This window comes from Giraffa tippelskirchi, chromosome 11 (genome assembly GCF_054371585.1).
Source record: "Giraffa tippelskirchi isolate mGirTip1 chromosome 11, T2T-mGirTip1v1.2.pri, whole genome shotgun sequence".
NCBI classification, from domain to species: domain Eukaryota; kingdom Metazoa; phylum Chordata; class Mammalia; order Artiodactyla; family Giraffidae; genus Giraffa; species Giraffa tippelskirchi.
Window position 1 is genome coordinate 33,464,300 of NC_137285.1, and position 16,905 is coordinate 33,481,204.

Below are 16,905 nucleotides of genomic sequence, written 5' to 3' on the forward strand. Positions count from 1 at the left end.
AAATTCAAGAAACACCTCTGAAAGAGTAAAGACCAAAAAAACTTTGTTTTCATAAAAGCAATGAATATACTGACAAAATAATCTCAATCAAAATTTTCAGAACTATGGAAATAGACAAAGGCTTGAACCAGCCCACAGAGCACTTACTGGAAAAAGTGGCTGCCTCTCAGCAAGAACAGCGAGGCTGATAGTTTCCCTCTCTTCACAGCTGCATAGAAGCCTTGGACCACCAACTTTGTGATTTGACTAGCAGTGAAAATCATCATCCCCACAGACCTCAGATTGGGGAAGAACCTATTTAAAACTCCTCCAAGATCCCATCCTCAGAAAATCATCACAATCTAACCTATGTAGCAGCTCCCTGAATATTTCCATTTTAATGACCTTTTCTGTGAGCAAGACTTGGAGCTGAGTCTCTGTAAATAGTCCTGCCCTAATGCTAGTTTTTGAAGAGAAACAACAGCATTTGTATAACATTACATCTTCCTATGGCAGAGATATGCATTGGAGATAACAAGAAAATAAAAACTCTTAAAAATGAAAACAGGAAGGTGTTCACAAAGGGGTTTGAAAAGATCTGCATATTCCCAGGAATCTACAAGCCCACAGAAATGTGCAAGAAGACTATGTGTACAACTAGAAAATGTAGACTTTCTTTACATTTTAGGAGTAAGAGAGCATACATAATTTCTCATCTCTATCTGAGCTTGAGGCCCTGCACAGGCAGAGTGAAGGTTCAGACAGGTTTGTAATGCTTGCAGAAGCATTCACGGCATAATGCAAAACAGAAATAGAGCATTGGACACTACATAATGACCAAGGGATTAACCCAAGAAGATATAAAAATTACAAATATATACACACCCAACATAGGAGCAACACAATACATAAGGCAAATGCTAACAACTATTAAAGGGGGAACTGACAGTAGAACAATAATAGTGGGGACTTGATCACTCCACTCATACAAATGGGTAGATCATTGAGACAGACAATTAATCAGGAAACACAAGAATTAAATGACACATTTAATCAGTTGGACCTAATTGATATCTATAGGATATTTTATCCAAAAAGAGTAGAATCATGCCATGGTTAGTTTTAAAAAATTGAAATCATTTCAAGTAACTTTTCTGACCACAACACTATAAGATTAAATATCACCTACCGGAAAAAAAAATGTAGAAAATGCAAACACATGGAGGCTAAAGAATACATTTCTGAATAACCAACAGGTCACTGAAGAAATCAAAAAAATCCAAAAATACCTAGAAACAAAGGACGATGAAAACACAACACAAAACCTATGGGATGCACTAAAAGATGTGTTAAGAGGGAGTTTATAGCAATACAAGCCTATTTCAAGAACCAAGAGAAAACAAACAAACAACCTAATCTTACACATAAACCAACTAGAAACATAAGAAGAAAAACAACAGCAGCAACAACAACAACAAAGAAAAAACAAAATTAGAAGAAGAAAAGAATAAACTAATAAAAAAAATAAAATAAAATAACAGTGGCATACCAAAAAATAGAAAATATAAAGGTCAGAGCAGAAATAAATGGAAATGAAATGAAGGAGAGTAGCAAAGATCAATAAATCTAAAAGCTGGTTCTTTAAGAAGATAAACAAATTGACCAACCATTAGCCAGACTCATCAATAACAAAAGGGAGAAGACTCAAATCAGTAAAATTAGAAATGAAAAAGAAGTTATAACAGAAAATGCAAAATCAAAGACTCATGAGACTACTATAAGCAACTATGTGCCAATAAAATGGACAATCTGGAAGAAATGGACAAATTCTTAAAAAGCATAACTTTTCAAAACTAAAATGGAAAGAAATAGAAAATATGAGCAGACTAACCACAAGAATGGAAACAGAAACTATAATCAAAAAACTTCCGACAAACAAAAGCCAAGGGCCAGATATCTTAACAGATTAATTCTATCAAATATTTAGCAAAGAACTAAAACCTGTCCTCAAACTCTTCCAAAATATTGCAGAAGGAGGAACACTCCCAAACTCATTCTATAAAACCACTATCACCCTGATAACAAAACCAGTCAAGATATTACAAAAAAAAAAAGAATATTACAGGTTAATAGCACTGATGAATATAGATGCAAAAATCTTGAAAAAATACTAGCAAATAGAATGCAACAATAAAAGGATCATACATCATGATCAAGCAGGCTTTATCCCAGGGATGCAAGGATTCCTCAATATACACAAACCGATCAATGTGAAATACCATATTAACAAATTGAAATATAAAAACATATGATTATCCCAAAAGATGCAGAGAAAGCTTTTTGACAATATTCAACACACATTTATGATAAACAAAATAAAACAAAAAAACACCAAAACTCCACAAAGTAGATGTAGAAGTAACATCAGTTCAGTTCAGTCGATCAGTCATGTCCGACTCTTTGTGACCCCATAGACTACAGCACACCAGGCTTCCCTGTCCATCACCAACTCCCAGAGCCTACTCAAATGCATCTCCATTGAGTTGGTGATGCCATCCATCCATCTCATCCTCTGTTCACTTATTTTCCTGCCTTCAATCTTTCCCAGCATCAGGGTCTTTTCCAATGAGTCAGTGCTTTGCATGAGGTGGCCAAAGTATTGGAGTTTCAGCTTCAACATCAGTCCTTCCAATGAACACCCAGGAATGATCTCCTTTAGGATGGACTGGTTGGATCTCCTTGCAGTCCAAGGGACTCTCAAGAGTCTTCTCAAACACCACAGTTCCAAAGCATCAATTCTTCAGGGCTCAGCTTTCTTTATAGTCCAACTGTCACATCCATACATGACTACTGGAAAAACCATAGCCTTGACTAGATGGACCTTTGCTGGCAAAGTAATGTCTCTGTATTTAAATATGCTGTCTAGGTCGGTCATAACTTTCCTTCCAAGGAGTAAGCGTCTTTTAATTTCATGGCTGCAGTCACCATCTGCACTGATTTTGGAGCCCAAAAAATAAACTCTCTCACTGTTCCCAGTTTCCCCATCTATTTGCCATGAAGTGATGTGACCAGATGCCATGATCTTAGTTTTCTGAATGTTGAGTTTTTTGTTTTTGTTTTTTTTTCATTGATCATCTTTTTTTTTTTTTATAAATTTATTTATTTTAGTTGGGGGCTAATTACTTTACAATATTGTAATAGTTTTTGCCATACATTGACATGAATCAGCCATGGGTTTACATGTGTTCCCCTTCCTGGAAACCCCACCCACCTCCCTCCCCATCCCATCCCTCTGGGTCATCCCATTGCCCTGGCCCTGAGCCTTTGTCTCATGCATCGAACATGGAATGGTGTTCTGTTTCACATATGATAATATACATGTTTCAATGCTATTCTCCCAGAACGTCCCACCCTCACCTTCTCCCTCAGAGTCCATAAAATTGTTCTATGCATCTGTGTCTCTTATTCTGTGAATGTTGAGTTTTAAGCCAACTTTTTCACTCTCCTCTTCCACTTACATCAAGAGGTTCTTTAGTTCTTTGCTTTCTACTATAAGGGTGGTGTCATCTACATATCTGAGGTTATTGATATTTCTCCCGTCAACATACCTTTACATAATAAAGACCATATACCACAAACCCACAGCAAACATTATCCTCAATGTTGAGAACCCAAAAGCATTTCCTCTAAGATCAGGAACAAGATCAGGGTGCCACTTTTGCCACTATTATTTAACATAGTTCTAGATTCCCTAACCACAGAAATCAGAGAAGAAAAAGAAATAAAAGGAATCCAGATTGAAAAAGAAGTAAAACTCTCACTGTTTGCTGATAAGTGAAAGTCATTCAATCATGTCCGACCCTTTGAGACCCCATGGAATTCTCTAGGCCAGAATACTGGAGTGGGTAGCCCTTTCCTTTTCCTGGGTTTGTAGATGACATGATACTATATATAGAAAACATTAAAGATGCCACTAGGAAATTATTAGAGCTAATCAATGAATATAGTAGTTTCAGAATATAAAATTAATATACAGGTATCTCTTATACTCCTATACACTACAATGAAAACCAGAAAGAGAAATTAAGGAAACAATTCTATTAACCATTGCACACAAAAAGAATAATATACAGGAATTAACCTACCTAGAGAGACAAAAGACTTATTTGTAGAAAATTTTAAGACACTGATGAAACAAATCAAAGGTGACACAAACATATGGAGAGGTATACCATGTTTTTTGTATTGGAAGAATCAATATTGTGAAATGACTATATTACTCAAAGCAATCTACAGATTCAGTGAAATCCCTATCAAACTACCACTGGCATTTTTCACAGAACTAGAACAAACAAGTTCACAATTTGTATGCAAACACAAAAGACCCTGAATAGCCAAAGCAATCTGACAAAGAAAAATGGAGCTGGAGGAATCAGCCTTCCTGACCTCAGACAATACTACAAAACTACAGTCATCAAGACAGTATGGTCCTGGCACAAAGACAGAAATAGTGACTAATGGAACAAGATTAAAAAGCCCAGAGATAACCCTGCACACTTATGAACACCTTATCCTTAGAGAAAAGACACTCTTCAATAAGTGGTGCTGGGAAAACTAGACAGTTAAATGTAAAAGAATGAAACTAGAACAATTGCCAATTCCATAAACAAAATAAACTCAAAATAGATATAAAGACTTAAATTTTAAAGTCAGAAACTATAAAACTCTTAGAGGAAAACATAGGCAGTGTACTCTTTGATATAATGACAACAAGATCCTCTTTGAACCACCTCCTATAGTAATGGAAATTTAAAAAAAAAAAAAAGGGGACCTAATTAAACTTAAAAGCTTTTGCACAGCAAAGGAAACAGTAAACAAGATGAAAAGACAACCCTCAGAATTCAGGAGAAAATAATTGCAAACAACACAACTGACAAAGAATTAATCTCCAAAGTATATATGCAGATCCTATAGCTCAATATCAGAAAAAGAAACAGACCAATCAAAAAATGGGCAGAAGACCTAAACAGACACTTCTCCAAAGAAGACATTCAGATAGCCAATAAACACAGGAAAAGATGTTCAACATCACTACTTATTAGAGTAATGCAAATCAAAACCCAGTGAGGTATCACCTCACACCAGTGTGAATTGCCACCATCAAAAAATCTTCAAACAATAAATGCTGAAGACAATGAGGAGAAAAGGGAACCCTCTTGCATCATTGGTAGGAATGTAAATTGATTCAGTCACTATAGAGAACAGTATGGAGATTCCTCAAAAAACTAGGGATAAAACTACCATATGAAATACTGTTTCTACTACTGGGCATATACCCTGAGAAAACCATAATTGAAACTGATACATGTACTCCAGTGTTCATAGCAACACTACAATAGCTAGGACATGAAAACCTAGATGTCCATTAATAGATGAATAGATAAAGAAGATGTGTTACATATATACAATGAAATAATACTCAGCCATAAAAAAAAATGACTTTGAGTCAGTTTTAATGAGGTGGATGAACCTAGAATTGTTATATAGAATGAAGTAAGTCAGAAAGAGAAAAAAAATATCATATATTAATGTATATATATTAAATCTAGAAAAATGGTATTGATGAACCTACTTGCGAGGAAGGAATGGAGATGTAGATATAGAGAATGGGCTTGTGGATACAGTGGGGAGGGAGAGAGCTGGACAAATGGAGAAAATAGGATTGACATATATACATTATAAAATAGATAGCTAATGAGAAATACTATATAATACAGGGAGCCAAGCCTGACATCCTTTGATGATCCAGAGTGATGGGATAGGGGGAAGAAGGAGGCTCAAGAGGGGGTTGATATATACATAATTATGGCTTATTTGTGTTGCTGTATGGCAGAAACCAACAGAACATAGTAAGGTCCAATCAAAAAAAAAAAAAAAACGGCAGCGCATCATGGCAAAGTCTGGAACACATATTGATTCAAAGCTTTTAATTAAATCTCTATCCAGTAATTAGCTCACCACTAGGTACCTGAGCAAAGATTGCAGTAACTACATAAGCAAAGAAAAATAGATACATTAAACTTTAACAAAATTAAAAAAAAAACAAACAAACTTCTGTTCCCCAAAGGACACTAGTCAAAAAGTTAAAAAATACCCTTCAGAGAAGGAGAAAATATTTTTGAATTATTTGTTTCATAAGAGTCTTGTATCCAGAATATGTAAAGAACTATATAACTGAACATTAAAAAGACACCTAATAAAATCAAAACAATGGATAAAGGATTTGAATAGTACATCTCAAGAAAGATTTAAAAATGAGCAATAAGCACATAATTTAAAAAATCTAGCATCATTAGTCACTAGGCAAATGCAAATAAAAATCTCAATGAGATAACTTCAAACTTGTTAGAATGGCTAAAATTAAAAAGATGGAGAGTAACAATTTTGGAAGGGTGTTGAAAAAACAGGAAGCTTCAGACTTTGCTGATAAAAATATTAAGTTGTACATCTACTTTGGATCACAGTTTGGCAGTTCCTTAAAAAGTTAAACAAAGAGTAATTATATGTATAAAAAATTCACTGCTAGGCATATACTTAAAAGAATAAAAACATATGACTATATATACACTGAACTTGAATGTTCAAAGTAACCTAAAAGTGAAAATAACTCTAATACCTATGAATTGTTGAATGGACAAACACAAAATTATACATCCATATATAGTAGAACAATTTTCTACTTAAAAGGAAAAGATACAGATATATATACAACATAAATAAATATTGAAAACACGCTAAATGAAAAAAAAAACTCAAATAGTATGAGTATATTTGTATGAAATATCCAGAATAGCCAAATCCATACAAGTAAAGATTAGTGGTTATCAGGAGCTGAGGGGATGGAATGATGGGATATGACTGCTAATATATATGGAGTCATACTATTCTAAGCAGTAATCACAATGATGACTGAAAACTTTTGTGAATATACCAGGAACCACTAAATTTCAAATTTTAAAGGGTTTAGTTTCATCATATGAAGATTGCATTTCAATAAAACTGCTATTAAAAATGAATTATGCATGGAATACAGAAATATGAAGAATGAAATATACTAAAATAAAACTGTGTATCAACTTGTCTAATTAAATCTTTATGAGTATGGAACAATTTATAACTCTAGAAAGAAGGAATAATCAATATGTTTATACAAAGAAGAAACACTCTGAACTACAAAATATTGTAAGCATTAAAAAATAATAAACCACAGGATTCCTATGCAAAATAAAAATAGCAAAGCATAAATGTATTTTAATCCTTAGTTGCAAAGCACTTATGTCAGAAATTGCTCTAATTCATAAATATTGACATATTCAACCTGTAAACCAAATCTATGAGAAGAGACTTCAAAGATCCTACCATTTGATAGCAGAAGATACTGGAGTTAAGTCACCTCCTGAATTTCACATGGCCCTTAATTAATAAATAGAACCAGGCTTGAAAAACTGGGTAGGCTTATTCCAGATCGTGGGCTTTAAACCCCTATATATGGTACCTACCTTGTCAATCATGGATTGACCTAGTGATTTAAAGAATAAAGAAGAAAGTGAAAACAAAATGTCCAAAACAGAGATCAAATATCCTGGTAGGTTTGAAGAAAAGGTAGAAATACAGCGGAAGTGTATGATGAAAATGGAAGAAGGGAACCTGGACAGATCTCCTGAGGTCACAAAACAACAGCGTTCAAAATAAGTCAACAGTCTCCCTGCTTTCTCAACAACAGAAAATAAAGACAAATAAGAAGGTGCTGATTCACTCCCTCCTCTTAAAGTGTAATTTGTAATACCTCCTCTTAAGGTAACATTTATTCTCATGTTCTTACTGTTATAACAATTATATCTAAGCATTTATAATTTCCTTTCAATTTTTTTTAATGAAATGACTATTCATTTTTACCTCTTTTTCTCAACTGTAACTATTGGGTTAGCCAAAAATCTCCTTTGGCTCTTAAGTAAAAATAAAAGACACATTCTTCATTCTCACCAAAAAATATATTGAACATCGTCACCACTTTGTTCCATGACCTTCTGCCATTTTTCAGGTGACTTAATAATTCCATCTTCCCCAAACTTTTAACCTTTTTGAGCAAAGAACTGTTTCAGGTGCCTTTTACAGTCTTCCAGGGAATTGGAATTTTTTCCACTAAGAAAATTCTGTAAAGACTAAATAAATGGAAATCTGAAGGTCCAATGTCTGGTTAATAAGGCAGATGAATCAGAAATTCCTAGCCAAGCTGTAAAAGTTTTCGCCTGGTCATCAAAGAAACACGTGGTTTTGCATTATCTTAATGGAAGATTATGCATTTTCTGTCGAATAATTTTGGACACTTTTCATCAAGTGCTGCTTTCATTTGGTCTAACTGGGAGCAGTACTTGTTGGGAAATAATTGCTTGGTTTTCCAGAAGGAGCTCATAATAGAGGATTCCCTTCCAATCCCAGAAGATACACATCACCTTTGCATAAAGACTGGCCTTTGGTTTGGTTGGTGATGGTTCAGTTCTCTTGCCTTACAATCTCTTTTTTTCCACATTATTGCACAGTATGCACTTGTCATTATCTGTCACAATTTGCTTTAAAAATGGAATATTTTCCTTATGTTTGGAGAATCATGTATGGAAATACAGTCAAGCGGCTTTTTTTTGGCTTAACTTATATGGAACCCAATCATCAAAGCAATTAACATAATCAAACTGGTACAAATTATTTCCAATGCTTGATTTGAGTATTGATTATCTCTCACATAAAATAATGTTGATTATGTTGATTGTTCTCAATGAATGTCTCAATTTGATCTCCATCAACTTCAACTCATCTCCCAAATCGTGGAACATCATCCAGCAAGAAATCTCTAGGGCAAAACTTCACAAACCACATTTGACACAGTCAATTCATCATAGTACCTTCTCCATACAATGTACAATTCATTTTGTGTGTTTGTGTGTGTTTCAGTTACACTTTACCTTTCTTGAGATAATAAAGCATAATATGCCAAAAATGTTTTTGCTTCTGTATTCAATACTAAAATGGCTACACAAAAATTCACAAATTTTGATTTTTTTTTAATGCACACCGATATGGTAGCTCATAATACAATCTTACACAAATGCTTCAAATAAAGTTCATGAGAACTAATCCCTACTAGAGCCATTTTGTGGAAAAAAATGAATGAATATTTTGGCCAATCCAGTATAAGAGATTAGTCATTAACATGTTTTGGCACCTCCCAGGGGCATCTCATGGACTTGCAGGAAAAGCCTCATGTTTTGCCTGATAAGAGGGGATTTAGAGATTTAACCCTAACAAGGATGTCAGTGTGTGACACCAGTGTGTCATAGCATCCCCTACATGACCATGGGTTACCATTAAAAACAGGGATTCCACACCAGCACTTAGGCTACAGAACAGAAATGCCATCAGAAAGGCCAGAGTTACCCCTCAGGTTAACACTAAAGCAGGTAGGTGGCATACAGCTGGGTATAATATGGGGAAATTCAAACATCTGTAGAGATCAATTAAGGATGATTAGAATTAAAACATTTTGAGAAACATTATAAGCCAAAAATAATTCTTGATAACCTGAAATATAATAGTAAGATTCTCAGTTAGCTTAAGGCAAGCAAGCACATAGGACATGCACATACAGGAAAGACTCCTCACAGCAAAACAGACAAGGGAGAACAAGTCAGAACAAAGGTGAAACCCCTCACTGGACAAGAATAAATGGAAATCATCATAAAAACCCAAAGTATGTCTAATATGTGTAATTATGTTTATATTTATTTATGCCAAACTGCACACAAGTCTCTTAAAGTCAATTTTCAAATAATACTTTTTAAAAGACTTTTTATTTTGTATTGGAGTATAGCTGATTCCCAGATGGTGTTATTGGTAAAGAACCCACCTGCCAATGCAGGAGATGTAAGAAATGTGGGTTCAGTTCCTGGGTTGGGAGGATCCCCTAAAGGAGGGCAAGGCAACCCACTCCAGTATTCTTGTCTGGAGAATCCTGTGGACAGAAGAGCCTGGCAGACCTCAGTCCACGGGGTTGCAAACAGTTGGACACATCTGGAGCGACCTTAGCAGGCATGCATATAGTTGATGAACATACAATGTTGTGATAGTTTCAGGTGAACAGAGCAGGGACTCAGCCATACACATACTTATACCCATTATTTGCAAAACTCCCCTCTCATCCAGGCTGCCATATAACATTGAGCAGCATTCCATGTGCCATACAGTAGGTCCTCATATTTTTAAATATCCACAAAACCTGAAATAAACAACTTTTCCAGATGTTTTCCTACATAACTACCTGGAAAGCACTGTTCTTTCCAGATTACTTTAATTAAGATTCTTTCACCTAATGACATGAAAATTTTCAAGAATATAACCTTTAGAATGTTTATTAAACTATTTTATTTTTCTATGTATTATTCTGCAATGTGAAGTCCCTTTGACTTAGATATTTTCTAAATTAGCATACTGTGTGACCCCTTCTAATTTCTATATCTTTTCATACTTTTCCTGTTTCTTTCAAGTAGATGCAAAATCTTCCAGACTCAATTTTTCTCAGTATATAATTTTATAATCACCTTCTCAAACAGCATTTCTGAATAAACAAGAGTGTCTCACCCCTTCAGATGAAACATGGATTGCTTCACTACACTTATAATACAACTCAATAAATATTTATTGAGCACTCCACTATGCCACACACAGTGATAAATAATTTAAATAAATTATCAAATTTTATCTTTTAAGCAACTTTTAAAAAATGTACTACTGTTAGCTTCATTTTATATGGAATAAAATTGAAATATGCTGATAATTTGGGGATGATCTGAGATCACCAACTGCTATGGTCTGAATGTTTGTGTGCCTCACCACATACTTCATCTGCTGAAATCCTAAAGCTTAATGTGATAGTGGGCCTTTGGGGGCTGATTAAGTTGTGAGGGTGGGGCCCTTAAGAATGGAATTAATGTTCTCCCAAAAGAGACTGCAGAGATCCCTCAGCCATTCCATGCTTTGAGGACACGGGAGAAGCTCTGGTGTTGAACTGGGAAAAGGGTATCTTACCCAGAATACTAATGTACTGATGCCTTGATCTTGAATTTAGCCTTAGAACTGTGAGAAATACTTTTTTGTTGTTTATACCATTGAGCCTGTAGTCTTTTGTAAATAGAAGCCCAACAGAATAAGAAATCAACCAGAGAAAGGGGTCTAAGATTAGCATCCAAATGGTCAGATTACAGAACAGAACTCTTGTTATTATGCAATTGTTCAATGTTTCTTTAATTTATTACAATATTGCTTATGTTTTATGCTTAGTTGTTTTTTTTTTTTTTTTTTGGCTACCAGGCATCTTAGCTCCCCAGTCAGGGATCAAACCCACACTTCCTGCGTGGGAAGGCAAAACCTTAACCAGTGGATCTCCAGTGAAGTCCCACACAATTCTTAAACCATATTCCTCTTTCCTAATTATTCGTTATTTTAGTGAAACTTCAAAATTACTTGTGGAGATTTTTTCATATGGTTACATCAGCCCTACACTTTACATCCATCCTGATTCATCATTTCTAATCTTTTCATATTTCATTTTCTCAGCATTTTTTCCAATCTTAAATAGATTAAAACAACTGTGTGATTTGGATGTTCAGCCACGGTTGAGAGTTATGGCTTTTGAACAGATGCTACTTGAATTCAGAGACAAAATCTTGCACTTATTCTAAACCCCTATCACACCTTTATAATCTTGCTGCAAATAGATTCTCCATAAATATTTCTTCAGTGATTAAATCTTTATGAACCTCTGTACCATTAGAAAGTTGCCTCAAGGCACTAATGTCTGGAAAGTCAATAAAAAAAAAAAAACACCTAAAATCATTTATTTTGTTGAGTTGATTGCTTATATTATTTAAGGCAGCACAAAAGGGAACTAGAAAAAAGGAAAATCTGCAGCACATTTCTAAAATTCAAACAGTTTATAACTACTATTTATTGACTATAATCAATGGTTTAAAGGTAGTAATCGCAATGTTTAATCACCTGTAGATGACAGGCAGTGATCATTAAGAATGTACATGGCAATAAGCATAAGGTCAGATTATACCAGAATAAAACAGCAGAATTTAAGGCCTGCCTTTATCCACAGACATTTGTTACCATTAAAAGATAAACCCCATCCATTAGAAAATGGTACATTTTGAATTTAAGTTTACTTTCCTATTTCATATTATGCTTTTACTGATAGTTTCCAATTACATGGTCCCAGTATTACTAGACTTTAAATAAGGTTTTCCATGTAATATACACTGTTTTGATATACACTGACATTAATTTCCTTTCTAATTTCTGTTATGCTGGTATGCTTCTACTTTGTAACATTGTGAAAATTATTTTATTAGATTTTTATGTGTACAAAATATATTTACATAAAATAGCAATAAAAGTAATTTAAGACAGCATCTATACATTGAAATTGATGAAAGTTCTATAATCTCATAATTTATATGGTTTTCTAAAAATTATGGAAGTTTTTCACCAGTCTTTTTTCTTAAATGTTTAATCTATCACCAATTAAAAGCACAGTGAATGATAAAATCAAATAATAAAAATTCAATTTGGTCAATATACTTCTTTTAATAGCTTTTTTGTTAAAACAAAGAATTTAATGTATCAATTTAAAGAAATAGAACAGTAAACTAATATGAGTGAGAAATACTTTGAAAAACAAACAACAAAATTATGATTATTGGTGGAAAAATCAAAATGATAAAAACTGTGAATAACAATATTATTTGAGATATATGTAAATAATTATATGAATTATATTTCATCTCACTTAAGAAAATTACCTCACAAAAAGTTTCCATCGATATAATAGTAAGTAATAAAAATAAGCAAAACTATCAATCACTTTTATAGAACCACTCTTCAAAGTATTTTGCATACATGCAGAGTCAGATGTGCCTTGACACTGATAGAGTTTACATTTCAGAGCCCCTCATTTGTACAAGCCCTTCCCAAGGGCCTGAAAGTAGCCATGGAATGTGTTTATATGGACATATATTTCTGTAAAATTTAGAAATATATTTATAATTTTCTATGACTTCTTTTTTATTCGAATTAATATCCTATGTTATAGCTAATTGTCAATTATACTTTGTGTCTTATTTCTTATACAGAGCATCTTCAAAATGTAGGTGCTCTAAAACATAAAGATCCATATAAATTTGAACTGTAATATATTAACTAACCATATTAATTAGCTACATTTGACAATACGTTTTACACACAAAGAAACAAAGGTCAGGAGGGTTGAGTAACTTCTCTATGAAGGAAGGCTATTAAGTTAATAACACAATATTCATAACTAGGCCACCTGAATCTGGTTCTAAGGTCCACACTTACTGACACAGGTGTCCTCATGGATGGATCCCAAATCTCAGTGTCATATATATTTAGGATGGGCTGCTGCTGCTGCTAAGTCGCTTCAGCTGTGTCCGACTCTGTGCGACCCCATAGACGGCAGCCCACCAGGCTCCCCCGTCCCTTGGATTCTCCAGGCAAGAGCACTGGAATAGGTTGCCATTTCCTTCTCCAATGCATGAAAGTGAAAAGTGAAAGTAAAGTTGCTCAGTCGCGTCCGACTCTTTGCGACCCCATGGACCTTAGCCTACCAGGCTCCGCCATCCACGGAATTCTCCAGGCAAGAGTACTGGAGTGGGTTATCGTTTAGGATGCAGTACTGCTCAATTTACATAAGGTCCAAAAGAGGCAAAAATAAACTGTGCCTTTTAGAGATAAATATCTTTATGGCAAGAATAAAAAGAATAGCAAAGAGCTGGTTAACATATGGCTCACGGCAGGAATCATAACTGAGTAAAAGAAAAAATATAATGAGGAGGCGTCTACAAGGGCTTCAGGTGTGTTGGTCATACTATATTTTTAAATGAGTATCGAGTCTGTAGTTATCCATGTTTTATTTCACTTTAAATTGTACACATCTCAGAGTTATCCTTATGTAAGTGTAATATTGAAATATTAAAAAAGTAAAATTCAAAAAAAAAATCTACTAGGACGTCTCTAGGCAGATAAGAATCTTCCTACCAATACAGGGAACACAGTTTCAAGTCTGGTCCAGGAAGATTCCTCGTGTCATGGAGCAACTAATCCCCTGCACCACAACTACTGAGCCCATGACCTAGAGCCAGTGCTCTGCAGCAAGAGCAGCCAGTGCAATGAGAAGCCCATGCACCGCAAGGAAGAGCAGTTGATGCTCACTGCAACTGGAGAAAGCTTGCATGCAGCAACAAAGACTCAGCCCAACCAAAAAACAATACTAAAAAAATAAATAATTTAAAAGATCTACTAAGCATTAAATCGACATACTTCAAGTATATAGCTTCCTCTAAGTATAGGTAGAAATTCTCAAAATATCTTATTACCTTAAATAGAGACGGGTTGCACTTAATTTAGTGAACTAAAAACAGTTAGATTTTAAGCTATATTTTGGTGTGTTTCAAAGAGAATAAATCCTCATTTTAGTTTCCTCAAAAATATTAACAACATAATAACCAAAGGTACCTGGAATCTGATAACTTTTAAGTAATTAGTGAACTAATGATATATATTACCAAGTTCCAGCTCCATCTTACGATAGATATATGAAAAATGTTATACTAATCAAACAACAGGAAGAATCTGGGCCATCTGCAAATTCACACTCTTAAACCTATCAGAGTGCTGACTTCTTTGGAAAGCAATAACGAGGGAAAATCTGGGGAGAGGTGAAGTGAACCTCTAGATAGACAAGATACAGGCTCTCAGTCACCTTGCCCGGAGCATTGCAAGCACACAAGGCAGGCATCTGAACAGGCGCTAAAGACATCAACTAACTTCTTAAGCAACCGGTAAAAGCTGAGAAGCCATAGCTGTGAAAGTAGAGAGTCCCGGGAGCAGGACACCTGCAGCCCCTTCTCCATGGACCAGCAGTTTGCCCCTGGAAAGACTGGGGGCAGGAGAGAGCCCAGGAAGCATCCCTCCCATAACAGCACTGCTGAGAGAAAAACAACTCTTACCTGGATCCTTCTCCCCAGTGGAATAAATTCTTAGCTGCTGAAAAAGGGCAGCAAATCCTGTCACTTTCGGTGGGTGAAAACTCACAGAGCTTGGGAAAAGGACAGGGGCAAGAAAGCCTCCTAGTTTCAGATAATTAAAGACCCTTTACCACTGGGGTTTCCCTGGTGGCTCAGCTGGTAAAGAATCTGCCTGGTAAAGAATCTGCCTGCAATGCGGGAGACCTGGGTTCAATCCCTGGGTTGGGAAGACTCCCTGGAGAAGAGACCAGCTACCCACCCCAGTATTCTGGCCTGGAGAATTCCATGAACTGTATAGACCATGGGGTCGCAAAGAGTTGGACATGACTGAGTGACTTTCACTACCACTGGAGGAAGACTCTGCCCCCGAGAAAACTTGACTCAAATGACTCAGAGACACATGAAATGCCTAAATCTGATGCTGAATGAGGAAACTGTAGAAAGCTTTGCTCCTCACCACCCAGGTGAAGAGCTCCAAGAAACCAGCAACAGGAGACTAACAGAGGGACAAGAGCGTCGAGAGATGAAGGTGCAGGCTCAGGGGGAACACCTAAAGCTCATCATGGACCAGACACAACCAGAAGATGCTCGGGTATTCCGTCAGTCTGCTCCCTCCCTAACCACAAGGTAACACTGAAGGAGTCTGAGGCTGACGGTGCATTGAAGGCAATCGTCACAACCAACAAAGCTGAAACAGAGCTCCTCAATAAATGCCAAGCAGGAAAAGAGACATGTCTGTGTCCAGGCACAAATACTATTTACCTTGATCTCTGGCACCCTACACAGAGTATGTAGATTTAAACTAAAAGTTATGAGATATATACAATGGAAAGGAAAAATAATCTGCTGTTGAGAGACAAAACAAACAACAAGAACTAAAAATCAGACAGGGGATTTAAAATGACTGTGATTAATATGTTACAAGCACCAGTGGAAAAAACTTGAAGACATTCCTGAATAGATGGGTAATTTCAGCAGAGAAATGGCAACAATAAGAAAATGTCAAAGGGCATGCTGGAAATAAATTTACCCCCCCCACACAGTAACAGAAATGAAGAATATCTCTGACAGGCTCATCAGTAAAGCTGACATATCCAAGGAAAGCCTTGGTGAACTTGAATATAGGTCAATACACATTACTCAGATGGAAACAAAAGAAGAAATTATTGAAAACATTTTTAAAAGAACAGAGTACCCAAAAGATACTGGCCCATATCAGTGTAAAATATGTTTAATTGAAGCTTCAGAAGTAAAAGAGAGAGAGAGAGAGTGGAGAGGAGAACTTGAAAAATGAATGGTTGAGAATTTTCCACAGATAATGAATTAAAATGCAACCTATAAATTTTGGATTGGTCAAAAAGTTCATTCAGGTTTTTCTATAAGATGTTATAGGTAAAACTGAATGAAGCTTTTGTCCAATCCAATATAGTCATACTGCTGAAGGCAAAAGGTAAAGAGAAGTGTTAAAATCTGTCAGAGAAATGTACCTGATCATCTTCAGGAGATGAAGTCTCCTAGACTTTTGAGACCAGGTGTAACCAGAGTAAAGGTATCACATGCCTGAAAAAATTTGTTTCACTGAGAGAAGTGAAGGATAAAAGAAGGAGATTAAGAAAAATCAGTGAAGGGAGGTAACAATGTCAGTTTTCCATCACAAAACTTATTTTTCCTGGCTAGGAAAATTTGGATCACCCAGTCATCCATAGCTTTATTATAAAAATCAGGCAAACAATCAGTTAATCGTATGAGCACATATGTTTGATTT

At 35.4% G+C, this 16,905-nt stretch overlaps 1 protein-coding gene across 5 annotated transcripts in view; it reads right to left on the reverse strand.

Moving 5' to 3' along the window:
- Window positions 1-16,905, reverse strand: part of FSTL5 (follistatin like 5) — a 780,511-nt gene that overhangs the window by 180,726 nt on the left and 582,880 nt on the right. The window lies entirely within an intron of this gene.